This window comes from Heterocephalus glaber, unplaced genomic scaffold (genome assembly GCF_053883595.1).
Source record: "Heterocephalus glaber isolate CG9 unplaced genomic scaffold, H.glaber_assembly_v1.0 deba00001553, whole genome shotgun sequence".
Lineage (NCBI taxonomy): Eukaryota > Metazoa > Chordata > Mammalia > Rodentia > Bathyergidae > Heterocephalus > Heterocephalus glaber.
This window is the reverse complement of record NW_028258344.1, coordinates 7,161,553-7,174,636: the sequence shown is the minus strand read 5'-3', so window position 1 is coordinate 7,174,636 and position 13,084 is coordinate 7,161,553. Positions and strand designations below refer to the sequence as shown.

The window sequence follows — 13,084 nt, the reverse complement described above, 5'->3', positions numbered from 1 at the left end:
CTGGCAACCCTTCCCCACATAAATAGAAAGTCTGAGAGATGGAGAGGAAGGAAATGAGGCTGGAAAGAGGGCTGAGACTGAGAACTCCATTTCTCTTCCTCACCATCCTTCAATTTCATTCCAATTCCTCATCTCAAAAACCACTTTAAGAGGTGGAAGAACAGTATTTTTAGGTGAATTTGATGGGAGAGGAGGCTATAGTTTTTCCTGAGAGTTGCTTCAGGTTTAAGGACTGTGTGTAAGTACGTTACAGTTAGGGAGTTCCACTTTGGCCTGATGATATTTTATTTTTTAATAGCATTTATTAGTGATAGTTGAATGGATTTTTCCTGTACTTACACATCACATCAGAAGTGAAAAAGTTTTCTGTAACATTTGTCTCATGCTCCATTTGCTATTTATTGGACCTAGACTATAAGTTACCCATTGAAAAATAATTACCTTATTATAGGGTCATTTATTGCTAGTCAAAGTACCTTACTTCCTGTAGAAAAATGACATGCTATACCTGAGCGAAGGCGACTAATGGTGTCAAAAGAGGACAGAAGTGGTAAGAAGGTATAGAGCTACAGCCAGCACTGGGGCTCCCTTCTTCTCCTACTAGCTGCTGGCATTATAAAAGTTTTTTTTAAATTTTAAAAGTTAAAAGGCAGACATTCAAGCATGTCTAGTGTGGGCAGGTAGAAAAAGAAATGACTCTCAGCTATATTCTCAGAGGGATTCAGTTAATAAAATCGGTCATCTTGCTGTTGTAACTTAGTTAGTGATTTCTTTCCCTTCAGGCCCAAACTCTCAAATTCCAGCAATGATAGGAATTATTTAGTGCAAAAATGTCAGGCTTGTTGAAGATTAGAGATATTCTGGGTAATAATAAGGACACATTTCTGACATATTCTTAGAACTGAAAACAAAATGTTGCAAGAGTAGGTGTCCCTTTTTAAAACTGAGAGATAGTATTTGTCTATCTTTATAAAGTACATCATGGTAACTCAACATATGTATACAATATGTAATAACCAGAGTAATAAGTATTTCCATCTTTTCAAACATTAATCATTTTTCTGTGTTGGGAATTTTGCACTTTTAAATCATTTTGAAATACAACATAGATTGCTTAACTAATAGTTATCTTACTGTGCTAAAGAAAAAACAGAAGTAGTTTCTCCACTCTAGTATATTTTGGAGCCTTTTATTGAACTTCTTTCTCTTCCCTCCCACTGCTGTTCCTAGTCTCTCATAAGTACTATTGCATTCTGCTCTATGAATTTGTCTTATTAGTGTCTACAAAGCAGTGAAAACATGTGGTATTTGTCTCTTTGTATATAACTTATTTCATTTAACATAATGACTTCTAGCTTCATATTGCTGCAAATGACTCTTATTTTTATTGCTGGATAATATCTTATTATGTACATGCACCACACTTTCTTTGTTCACCCACTGAAGAGCATCTGGATTGATTTCATATTTTAGCTATTGTGAATAGTGCTGCAGTTAAACATAAAAGTGCAAATATCCTGTAGGCATACTTATTTCATCTCCTTTGGGTATATAACCCATAGTGGAATTGTTGGATTATATGATCGATCGATCTATCTATCTATCTATCTATCTATCTATCTATCTATCTATCTGACTGTCATCTGTCTACTCTGAGGAAAGAAATTAGCTCTTCGACCTCCAGAAGTGACTTAGCAGTTCTCACACCAGCCATTCTGGGGAAATAGCATTGCTGCTCAGCATTAATGGGTTTGTCTGGCACATTCTCTCCCAGAGAAGCGAGTCATCCTCACCTCCTCTCTGTAGGTACCCACCTTATTCCCACACTCACAGATTGTCGACATACTCCTGGGTAACATTCAGAGAAAGACAGTCTGTAAAGTGGCCAGTGATTCACAGTCTAATACCAAAAGATGATCTGAATCAATTTCTCCTTTCAGGGCTACAGAACGTGCTTGTAGTTTCTCAGTTAATGGGGACAGCTGACGCGAAAGCGCTATGATCTGGAGAAGTCCCCTGAAGGCATGAAGGAGAGGAAATCATTGGTAGGATAAGAAAGTGAATTAGCAGAGAATGAAAGATACAAAAGATCAACTGAAAGGGCAGCAATGCCGTGGTGAGGTCTGAGTGGAGCCATTTCTATTTTCCTTGAGGCTCAGCTGAATTCGCCTCTTGCTCTTGGACTCCTGGAAGTGCTGTTTTTCTTTCTCCCAACCAACTGCCTTTTCCCTAAGGAACCTGAAGTAGGCTTCTTCTCACAAAAAGTTGCTGTTCAGTTACAGAAACTCACTTCAAAATGCCAAAGTTGAAAGTAGCTTAAGAATTTTGTTATATGTTATTATTTCTGAATCTCTGGAATTCTGATATTTAACTTCTTTGATCTACAAAAATGTTAATTTTCCAATGTTCCACCTAATATATTAGTTGTCTTTTATCCACAGGGAATAAGTTCTAAGATCCCAGTCCCTCAACATGCAAACAGCACTGAACCCCAAATACCATATGTTTTTCCCCTGTATGTACTTCTTGTCTTAAAGGTTTGTGTCAACTAAAGAGCCATGAAATTCTAGAAAACAGGAACCATGCTTTATTTGCTCCATCTCAGGCATGAGCCACTGCTCAGCATTGTGTGCTTTTAATTTTCCTAAGTCGGGTGGAATTTTATTTATTTATTTATTTATTGGTACTGGGGATTGAACTCGGGACCTTATGCTTGCGAGGCAGGCGTCAGAACCACTGAGCTAAATCCCGGGCCCTTAGGTAGAATTTTAGAACAGGATCCAAAATAACAAAAGTTAAAAACTTAAAAGGCAGTCATCATTTGGCAATATTACTTTCATTATTTTTCCACCACTAACGTGGAGTCAAGTCTGAAAAGAGAAATAAATCCCAATATTTTGGAATTGGAGATACCAGACACAACTTAAATCCAATGTCTTCATTACAGTAATTTCCTTGAGCATGAAGTGTGAATGATAGCCAAGAAAATTAATAGTCTGGACTTTGGACTAACAACTCAACTTTCTTATATTAGTAAATATATCTTTTCTTTTCTTGGAAGATTGTGAATATTTTAATTTGTTAATTTATTATGGAATCCTTTGAAAATATTAGTTTGGAAGGAATGGCCTCTGTGGATAAAATCCAGAGAATGTTTGGGAGGTAGAGAAGTAAATAATTGGGTTTGCATTTTAGAAACATATAAAGAATCGTTCCCCAAAAGGGAAATAGAGTCAGGAAGATCTGCCAAGGAATTGTTCGGCATCTAAGTTCCGTCAGTGGTTGTGAAGCTGGAGAAAGGAAGAGGGAAATGTATTAAGGAGAATTGATGGTGAAGCAATCAAGTTTTCTTGCACATTGATAGGCTCAAGGCTAAGAGGCCCCAGACAATTATAATTTTCTAATTATTAACACCCATGGTGATGAATTCTACTCAGTGGGTTGTAATATACGTAATTATGTGAGGTGATGAATATGTTAATTAGTTTGATTATGGTAATCATTTTACAGTGTGTACATATATTGAACATCACTTTATATGCCTTGAATATATACAATATTCATCAGTTATACTTCTATAAAGCTGAAATAAAAATAACACAAAAACAAAAGATGAAACAAAACAGAAAATATATATTCAATGATATTTACCTTCAAGAACTTTTGGTTAGGTGATGCTATTACTTTTTCTGGACTCTGTTATGAACATGGAAAAGTTTTGTCACAGAGAAGCCCTTCTAAAAATGAGCTAATTCTCACATGTGTGACATAGGCATTGACACTGCTAGGAAGCTTCCACTAGGGGAAGATGTCAACTGTAATTCCACTATAATTGCTAGGAAATTGGAGATATAGGAAAGTGCCAATAATCATTCATTAGGATAGAGCTTTTTTTTCATTAATTTTATTGATACACTTTATGTATACAATATGCTGACATTCATTATTGGAAATTTGTACCTTTACATAATATATCTTGGTTCTTATTTCTTTCCCATTCCTCTGCCCTCCCTTCAACCCCTCCACCCCTCCCTATTTACAAAGACTTTGTTTCCATTTTTTCCTTTTCTCATATTTATTCCTTTCCCCACTCCTCCCATTTCCCCTTCCCTTTTGGACCTTTTCTTTCTATTTCATATTATCTATTGTACGTTTTGTTCCTCATTTACACTTTCTGTTTCTCACACCAGAGAAACTATTTTGAATAGTTTCTCTGGATATAGCTTTGTTGTAAGTATTGTCTTGCAATTTTGATAATAATGTTTTGTTCACAAACAACTACATAATTGGAATAAATCAGAATATATGTGAAATTTGTTCTAATGGACTTGAAACAAATAACTCAGGTCTCATTCTACACACTGAAGAAATTTTTTAGCTATTCAGGTAAAAAGTTTAAGAAAATGTAACAATATTTAAATAAAAGAGAATTGTGATTCTCAAAATAGCCCTGGTTGTTTGTTAACACTTTAGAATAATCCAACATAATAGCAAAACATTTTAACATTGTAATCTAAGTTGCGAGTTGAATTTCAGTTTAATATTGTTTTAGTATCCCTCATGATAAATGGTTGGGACCAGAAGTGTTTCAGATTTTGGAGTTTTCTAGATTTGGGAATACCTGCACTACCTTTCCTGGTTAATCATACTTAATCTGAAATCCAAAATCTAAAATCCAAAGTGCTCTGAAATCAGTGTGTCAAGTGATTCACAAAAAATATCTACCTAATTTTCTCCAGACAGAAAATTTGATCCCATTGGCTCTTTTCTTTCTTTTTTTGCCCATTTCCCCATATGCAATAAAACACTAAGATCTGACCATTTTACATTTCCACTGGTCTTTTCATTCCTGTGGCCATGTGAAAGGCTGCAAAAATGGCCATTATTCTATGAAGTTCTTGTTCCTGTACATAACATATCTTAATTCTTTTTTCCCTATTCCCCTCCCCACCTTTCAGCTCCTCTTTCCCTCCTCATTTACAAAGATTTGTATCCTTTACTTCCTTCCATGCTCTTTTGTTTCCTTTTGTCTTCCTTCCCTTCTCCCTCCCCACTCCCTTGTTCCCCTTCCCATTTGAACATTTTCTTCCTCCTTCATGATATCTGCCACCCATTTTGGTCTTTATTTGTGTTTTTGGTTTCTCACACAGAAACAAGGTAACATTTAAATATATGTGTCTGATTTATTTCATTTAAAAGTAGGATCTCAAGGTGCATCCATTTACTAAAAATGTCTCACGTGTATCCTTCTTTATGCCAGAGTAGTATGCCATTATATATAAAAACCACATTTTCTTTATCTATTCATCTGTAAATGGGCATCTGGGCTGTTTCCAAGATTTGGCTCTTACAAATTGTCCTGCTACTACATGGGTGTGCACAACCCTATGGTTTGATGCTTTTAACTCTTTCAGGAAGATACCAAGAAGGGGAATATTTGGGTCAAATGGAACTTCTAGTTTTAGTTTTTTAAGGAATCTCCAAAATGATTTCCATATTGTTTGTACCAATTTTATACTTCCATCAACAGTAGAAAAGGGTTCTTTTTCCCCCACAACCTCAACAGTATTTGTTATTGGTTGATTTCTTGATGATAGCCATTCTTTCTTGAGTGAGATAGGATGTCAGTTTTGTTTTAATTTAGATTTCTCAAATGACTTGTGATGTTGAACATTTTTTCGTATATTTATTTATTGTTTGTACTTCTTTATATGATAAGTGTCTATTCATTTCATATGCCCATTTTTGGGTTGGGTCTTTCAATTTGGGTCGTCTGGTTTTTTTGAGTTCTTTATATATTCTAGATATGAGTCCTTTGTCTGAGGAATATTGTTATTATTTACTGATGACATAATGTTTTACATAGAAGAACCCCCCCCCCAAATACCAAAAGTTAATAACCAAATTCGGCAGTATAGCAGGATACAAAGTCAACACTCAAAAATCAATGGCATTTTTGTACATAAATATCAAATTCATTGAGAGAGAAATTAGAGAAGCCACACCTTTCACAACAGCATCAAGAAAAGTGACATACTAAGGAATCAATCTAATGAAGTGAAAGACCTATATGCTGAAAACTACAGTACTCTGAAAAAGGAGATCAAAGAGGATTTCAGAAAATGAAAAGATATCCACTGTTCTTGAATAGGCATAACCAATATAGTCAAAATGGCTATACTTTCAAAACTATTATACATATTTAATGCACTCCCAATAAAAATACCAACAGCATACCACAGATAACTGGAGAAAACAATACTAAAATTCATATGGAAACAAAAGAGACATAGAATAGCAAAGCAATTCTGGCCATCAAAGGTAATGCAGGGGGCATCAAAACCCCTGACTTCAAATTATACTACAAAGCTACAGTCATAAAAACAGCACAGTACTGGCAAAAAACCAAAAACTGAAAAACAAAAACAAAACATATCTGAGGAGCAATGAAACAGAATAGAAGATGCAGAAGCAACTCAAGATACTCTCAGGGGCCAAACACTTTCACTGAAAGAAAGACAGCCTCTTTAATAAGTGATGCTGGGAAAACTAGATTTCCACATGCTGAAGACTAAAACTAGACCCATATTCCTCATCATGCATTAAATTAAAATTGAAATATATCAGAGATCTAAATTTTGTTTTTGTTTTTTTTTTGGTACTGGGGACTGAACTCAGGACCTTTTGCTTGTGAGGCAGGCGGTGGAACCACTGAGCTAAATCCCCAGCTCACGGAGATCTAAATATTGAAACAGAAACACTAAATCTGCTGGAGGATAAAATAGGTAAAACTCTTGAAGTCACAGGTATAGGCAATGACTTTATGAAGAAAACCCAGTCACACAGGAAATACTACAAAGAATTAACAATTGGGGTCTCATCATATTAAAAAGCTTTTGCATAGCAAAAGAAACCACAAACAGAGTGAAGAGATAACCCACAGCATAGAAAAAATTTTTACCAACTATTCCTTTTGAAATAGATTTTAACTGGTGTGAGGCCAGGACTATGCTTGTCTGCTTTGTTTTCTGTGAATCTCCAGTACCTGGAAAGATATCAGGCAGATAGCAGCACTTAAGAGAGAATTATTATTTCCCTCTTAGAATTTCTGCTTTAAAAATCCTAATCTTCAAGCTCATAAGTTTCCTTTGGGTTTCCTCTGTATGTGTTAATAGAAATGTTCATGTCACACACATACACACACACACACACACACACACACACAACTCAATGGCACCATCCCAACAAAAAGGAAGAAAAGGGCCAGGGATTTAGCTCAGTGGTTCTGTCGCCTCCCTCGCAAGTGCAAGGTCTCATGTTTGATCCCCAGTACCAAAAAAACACATTTGAAGCCAAAAAGCAAGAAAAACAAATGGCATATTGGTGCATAGTTTTGAGAAATTCTAATAACTTTTAAAACACAATGATAATAGAATTTATTCATTTAGCTTTTCTCTTTGTTCTGGTTTTGCAAAGGACACTCAGATCATCATGTTTAATTATAGTAGTTTTTTTCAGGCAGAAGATTTGAGATTTCTTTCTCTGCCTTTCTCTTCTTATTTTTGGCAATTTTCTTTGTTTTATTAATAGCTATTTTTGATCTTTTTATTCTGCTCCTATTTGCTGCCTAAATCTTCTGGGAAGTAGGATATGAAAATATCTGCAAACCCACAAGTGATTTTTTTTTTTTTTTTTTTTTTTTTGGTACTGGGGATCGAATTCGGGTCCTTGGCGCTTGCGCAGCAGGCGGCGCAACCACTGAGCCAAATCCCCGGCCCAAGTGATATGTTTTTAATATTTGTTTATTTGACACATACAGCATACGGAATTGGAAATGAAATATATTCATTGTTTGAATGATGCCATTCAATTCAAAGAAATAATCAATTTATTTCCTCTAAGCCACAGTGAAGATTAACATTATGTAATGTACACAAGATATAGAGTCATCTCAAAGGAACTGTTTCTTTTTTCTGTCTTTCTCTTTCTCTTGTATTCATAAAAGATTGGCCCTTATTTCCAACCATTCAACGTTATGTATGTTAATTCGTGGGTTCCACATTGTCCTGCTTCAGGTAAGGTTAGAGAACAGCTGTGATTTCATAGTGACCCAACAAAAGTATATGCTCAATTGCCCTCTGGGTTGTGCCTCTGACAACAGTATTTGGCCTGTGTAATGTGCCAAGCACAGTCCATCCTAAACATACTAAGAAGAAAAGGTCCCAAGGGGTAGGGGAAGTGGGAGGGGAAGGGGAAAGGAAAGAAGGGAAAGGAAAAATTATGAGAAAAGGAAAAAATGGAAACAAAGTCTTTGTAAATAGGGAGGGGTGGAGGGGATGAAGGGAGAACAGGGAACAGGAGAAAATATGAACCAAGATACATCATATACAGGTACTAGTACCAATGATAAATGTAAATGTATTGTATACCTAAAATGTACCAATAAAAAAAATTAAGGAAAAAAAAAAGAAGTAACCAAATCATCAGGGTTTCATACTTCACCAACACCATGCATGTTACAGAGGTTTCTCAAAGGATAAAAGCTTTGCTGCTTTCTTTAGCAATAAATATTTATGGGATTACTAGCCATTGTAAATGGGATAACCAAATGCATTTTAATGCAAATCTGTTGGCTGCTTATCTAGCTGTTTGACAGAATGCAATTACAAGACCAATTCTCTTTCTATGCCCTTTGTTACTATGCCCTGGATTACCCATGATGGATTTTGAGGTGTTTTTTCAACTTTGCTAAATGATTCGACATGGATCCTTCTTTAGCACTAGATGTGTATTTAAACAGAACTTGGCCACTGTGGGGAGAAGGTGTCAATTCCTAAAGAGTGTTGGGATGGAACAGGGATACAAAGTCATGATCACTCCAAAATGCTTCCCCTCAGTATACAAAAAGGGAGACTACCTTTAAAAAAATATTACTCTAAGGATAAAAAACAGTTCAGTACTGCAAGTTTAAATACAGTTATTCATAAAACCACTTATTGCACGAACATTTAAGAGGATGTTTTAATTATGATTTTCATGTCTCTTGTAAGGAGAGCTTCTATCTCCAGGCCTTGTGTATATGTTTGGAGGAATAAAAGTTTTTTTATTGAGTCTGGGGACACTTGGGTCCAGGTCTGTTTTTTCTCAATGGACAGTGTCATGGAGAGGGAGATGAGAGAGCCAGCCTGTCTGCAGGAAGCATGTCAGAGTCTCTGCCACTTATCTGAGTCCACCAAAGATACCTGGCTGTTCCACTGCAAGGTTATCACATTTGAGAGTCAAGGGTTACAAGGCCAATTTAGTTCCCTATCAAAAGGCATGTTGTTCAGTTGGATTTATGAGGCATAAGGCTCACATTCTCATTTCCCATTGTGTATTTCTCATGTTATTTTCCAGCTTGATTTTAGAATCAAGAGAGGAGTGACATAATCTCTCTTAAAAACTTTATAAAAAGATGGCAATATCTTTATTCATTTTCATATTATTTTTAACAACATAAAAAAAGCAGGAAAAGACTGGATTTTTGGATGTTAACTGACTTTGCATTCCTGGGATACATTTCCTTTTGTCATAGGGTATAATACTATTTTTCTTTCAAGTATTCCCTTTATTTTTAGTTTTTAGCATATGTTTGCAATATATAACGATTATATTCATCTAGAGGAATTAGTATGTATACATACTGCACGTGGATCATTTTATTTTTCTTTGTCCCCTTTTTCTTCCTTCCACATATATCCTTCTCCTGTCCACAGAATCTACCTTTCTGTTTCCTACTATAGTATCTCACTTTTGTTTTGCTCTTTCAGTTATATTTTCGGTTTCTTATATTAGAGAAACCGAATTATATTTTGGGTTTCTTATATTAGAAAAGTTAATATTATATATTACCTTCTATGCCTGATTTATTTCAGTCAGTACTATGATCTTTAGATCTACCCATTTTCTTACAAATGACCCAAATTTATCTGTCTCTATGGCTATGGCTGGGTAGTGCTCTACTGTGTATATATACCACATTTTCTTTATCCATTCACACATTTATATATATATCATATATGATATATATAACATATATATAAATAAATATGTATGTTAGCTCTTGTGAGTTGTGTGGCTTTAAACACACATAATGCGTGTATCACTGTATTATGATATCTCTAACTCTTTTAGGCATATACCCAGAAGAGGAATAGCTGGGTCAAATAGAATTTCTACTTTTTGGTTTCTGAAGAATCTACCTACTAATTTTTATAGTAGTTGTAATAGTTTACATTCCTACCAAAAATAGAAGTGTTCCCTTTTCCCACAACTTGCCAGCATTTTTTTTTCTGAGTCCTTGCTAATTAATAGTTGTTATTACTGAAGTTAAGATGGAATCTCAGTGTTGTTTTGATTCGCATTTTTCTACTAGCCAAAAATGAAGAACATTTAATATACTTATTGGTCATTGGTATTTCTTCTTCTAAGAAGTGTCTATTCATTTGAAATTGCTCATCTTTTTTTGGTTGGGCCTTTTATTGGAGGGGGATCTAATTTCTTTGAATCTTTCATATATTTTAGGTAATAGTCTTTTGTCCAAAGAGTAGAATACTTTTTTTGTAGACAGTTTTATTGAGATATTTACATTTTATTCAATTTATCCATTTAAGGTTATTTTATTATATTCACAGAGCTCTGCTACTATCATTATAATCTAACTTTAGAACATTAACATTGTTTCAAAAGAAACCTCATACCCACTAACAGGCACTCTTTATTCTTCTCTTATCCCCAACCACTGATCCACTTTCCATTGCTATAGATTTACCTATTATAAGACAGCATATAAATGGAATCATATAATATATGCTTTTTGTGACTGGGATTTTTGACAGCATATTTTTGGAGTTCATTCATGTCATAGTAAGTATTAGTGCTTCATTCCTTTTTATTATTAAATAATATTATACTGTATGGAATTAATCAGTTGATGGACATAAATAAAGCTGCTGTGTAACTTTTTTGTGAATTTATGTGCTCATCTTTTGGATATATACCTAAAAGGGAAATTGCCCCTTTATATGGAAACTGTATGTTTTATCTTTAGAGGAATTGTCAGACTATTTTCCAAAGTGGCCAAACCATTTATATATCCAATCAGCAGTGTATGAGGGCTTGAATTTCTCCGTATCTTCATCTATGTTTGCCATTGTCTGAGTTTTTAATTATAGCAAATTAGTAGGTGTTAAGTGAGTATCTATTGTGAATTTCACTTGAAAATACAACTTTTTATATGTTACTAGATTTGGTATAAAAATAGATATCGGTCCTTAGCTTTTTCTTTGCAATGTCTTGGTGCACTTCTGCTGCCTCAGTAATATTAGTCTAATAGAAATTTGAAAGTGTTCATTCTTACTTATTTTTTGAATGAATTTTGGAAGGGTTGGTAGTGTGTCTTTTAAATATATTTGACACAATTAACCAGTGAAGCTATCGAGGTTAGGATTTTCTTTGTTGGATGATATTAAAATCGCTAATTCATTTTACTTATTTTTTTCTTGGTTTGTATTTCCAGAATGTATATTCTCTTGAGTCAATTTTGGTAATTTATTCATAATATACTCAATCTTTTAAAGTTTTATAAGGTCAATAGTTATGTTCCTTTTTTCATTTCTGGATTTGATTACTTTTACCTTTTTTTTTTTTTTTTTTGGTCGATCTAGGAAAGGCTTATTACTTTTGTTGGTCTTTATGAAGTTCAAATCTTTGGTGTAATGATATTTCTCAACTTTCTATTTTTAATTTCACTGATTCTTGCTTTACTATTAATTACTTTACTTTTTCTTGCTTTGGAGTAGTTTGCATTTCTTTTCCTGGTTTCTTTTCTTTTTTGGTACCGGGGATTGAACTCGGGTCCTTATGCTTGCGCTGCAGGCGGTGAAACCACTGAGCTAAATCCCCGCCCCATTTTCCTGGTTTCTTAAGGTGAACATTTAGGTTATTTGGAAACTAACTACCTTCATTTTTCAAATGTGTATTTTATAAGTATAAATTTCCTTCTCAATGCTATACTTGCTGCATCTCGTACATTTTGACATGCTATGTTTTCGTTTCTATTCAGTTGAGTTTTATTGTGGTCAAAGAACATACTTGGATAAATTCAATTCCATTAATTTTATTGAGACTTGTTTTATGGCCTGATATATGCTCTATACTGGAAAATGTTCCATTGCTCTTAAAAACAATACGCTCTGCTGTTAGACAGAGTGTTTGTATCAGTCCAGGCTGGTTGGTAGTGTTGAGCAGGTCTTTTATATCCTTTCTGATTCTCTATGTCTTAGTCTGCTTTGCCCGCTGTAACTATGACAGCTTGGGCACTCATAAACAGAAGAAATTTATTTTCCTGCTTCTAGAGGGTGCTATCAGGATGTTCGCACCTTTGGACTCTGTTGAAGGTCCTCTGCTGACTTCCTGCTGTGCCTCACATGTTGGACACTGCCAGCTAGCTCTCTGGGAAGTCTCTTACAAGGTGCTATTCCTATTCATGAAAGCAGAGTCCTCATGACCTAATTATTGCCAAAAGATCTAACCTTTTAATGATTTCACTAGCATTGCAACATGTGAATTGGCAGCAAGAACAAAGAGTACATAGCACCATGTTTATTTGTTTGATCAATTATTTTTAGTGGAGTATTGACATATCTAATTTTAATTTCAAAATTTCAATTTTTCTTCTAATTCTGTTTTCATATAGGACTTTGATTACTTGTGTACATGTAACCATGAAGTTTTGATCATTTTGTTATTATGAAATCTCATCTATAATTAATTTTTTAATGTGTATTTTTTCTGATATTAGTATAGATGTTTCAGGTTTATTGTTATTATTTTCATGGAATAGCTTTTTTTGTCTTATTTTCAATTTATATGTCTTTTAATCTGAAGGATGGCCTTTATATGTAGTATATAGTTAGATTTGGTTCTCTTAAAAATTAACCTGACAATTGCTGCCTTTTGAATGAAATGTTTTGTCAATTTACAATATAATTATTTATATGTTTTGGTTTGTATCTACTGTTTGCCATTTATTTTTTACATGTTT

The 13,084-nt window shown here is 34.4% G+C and overlaps 1 protein-coding gene across 3 annotated transcripts in view; it reads right to left on the bottom strand.

Annotated features, from left to right (window-relative positions):
* The window catches only part of Nkain3 (sodium/potassium transporting ATPase interacting 3), a 654,273-nt gene that overhangs the window by 118,614 nt on the left and 522,575 nt on the right, over window positions 1–13,084 (bottom strand). The gene's annotated exons all lie outside the window — the stretch shown is intronic.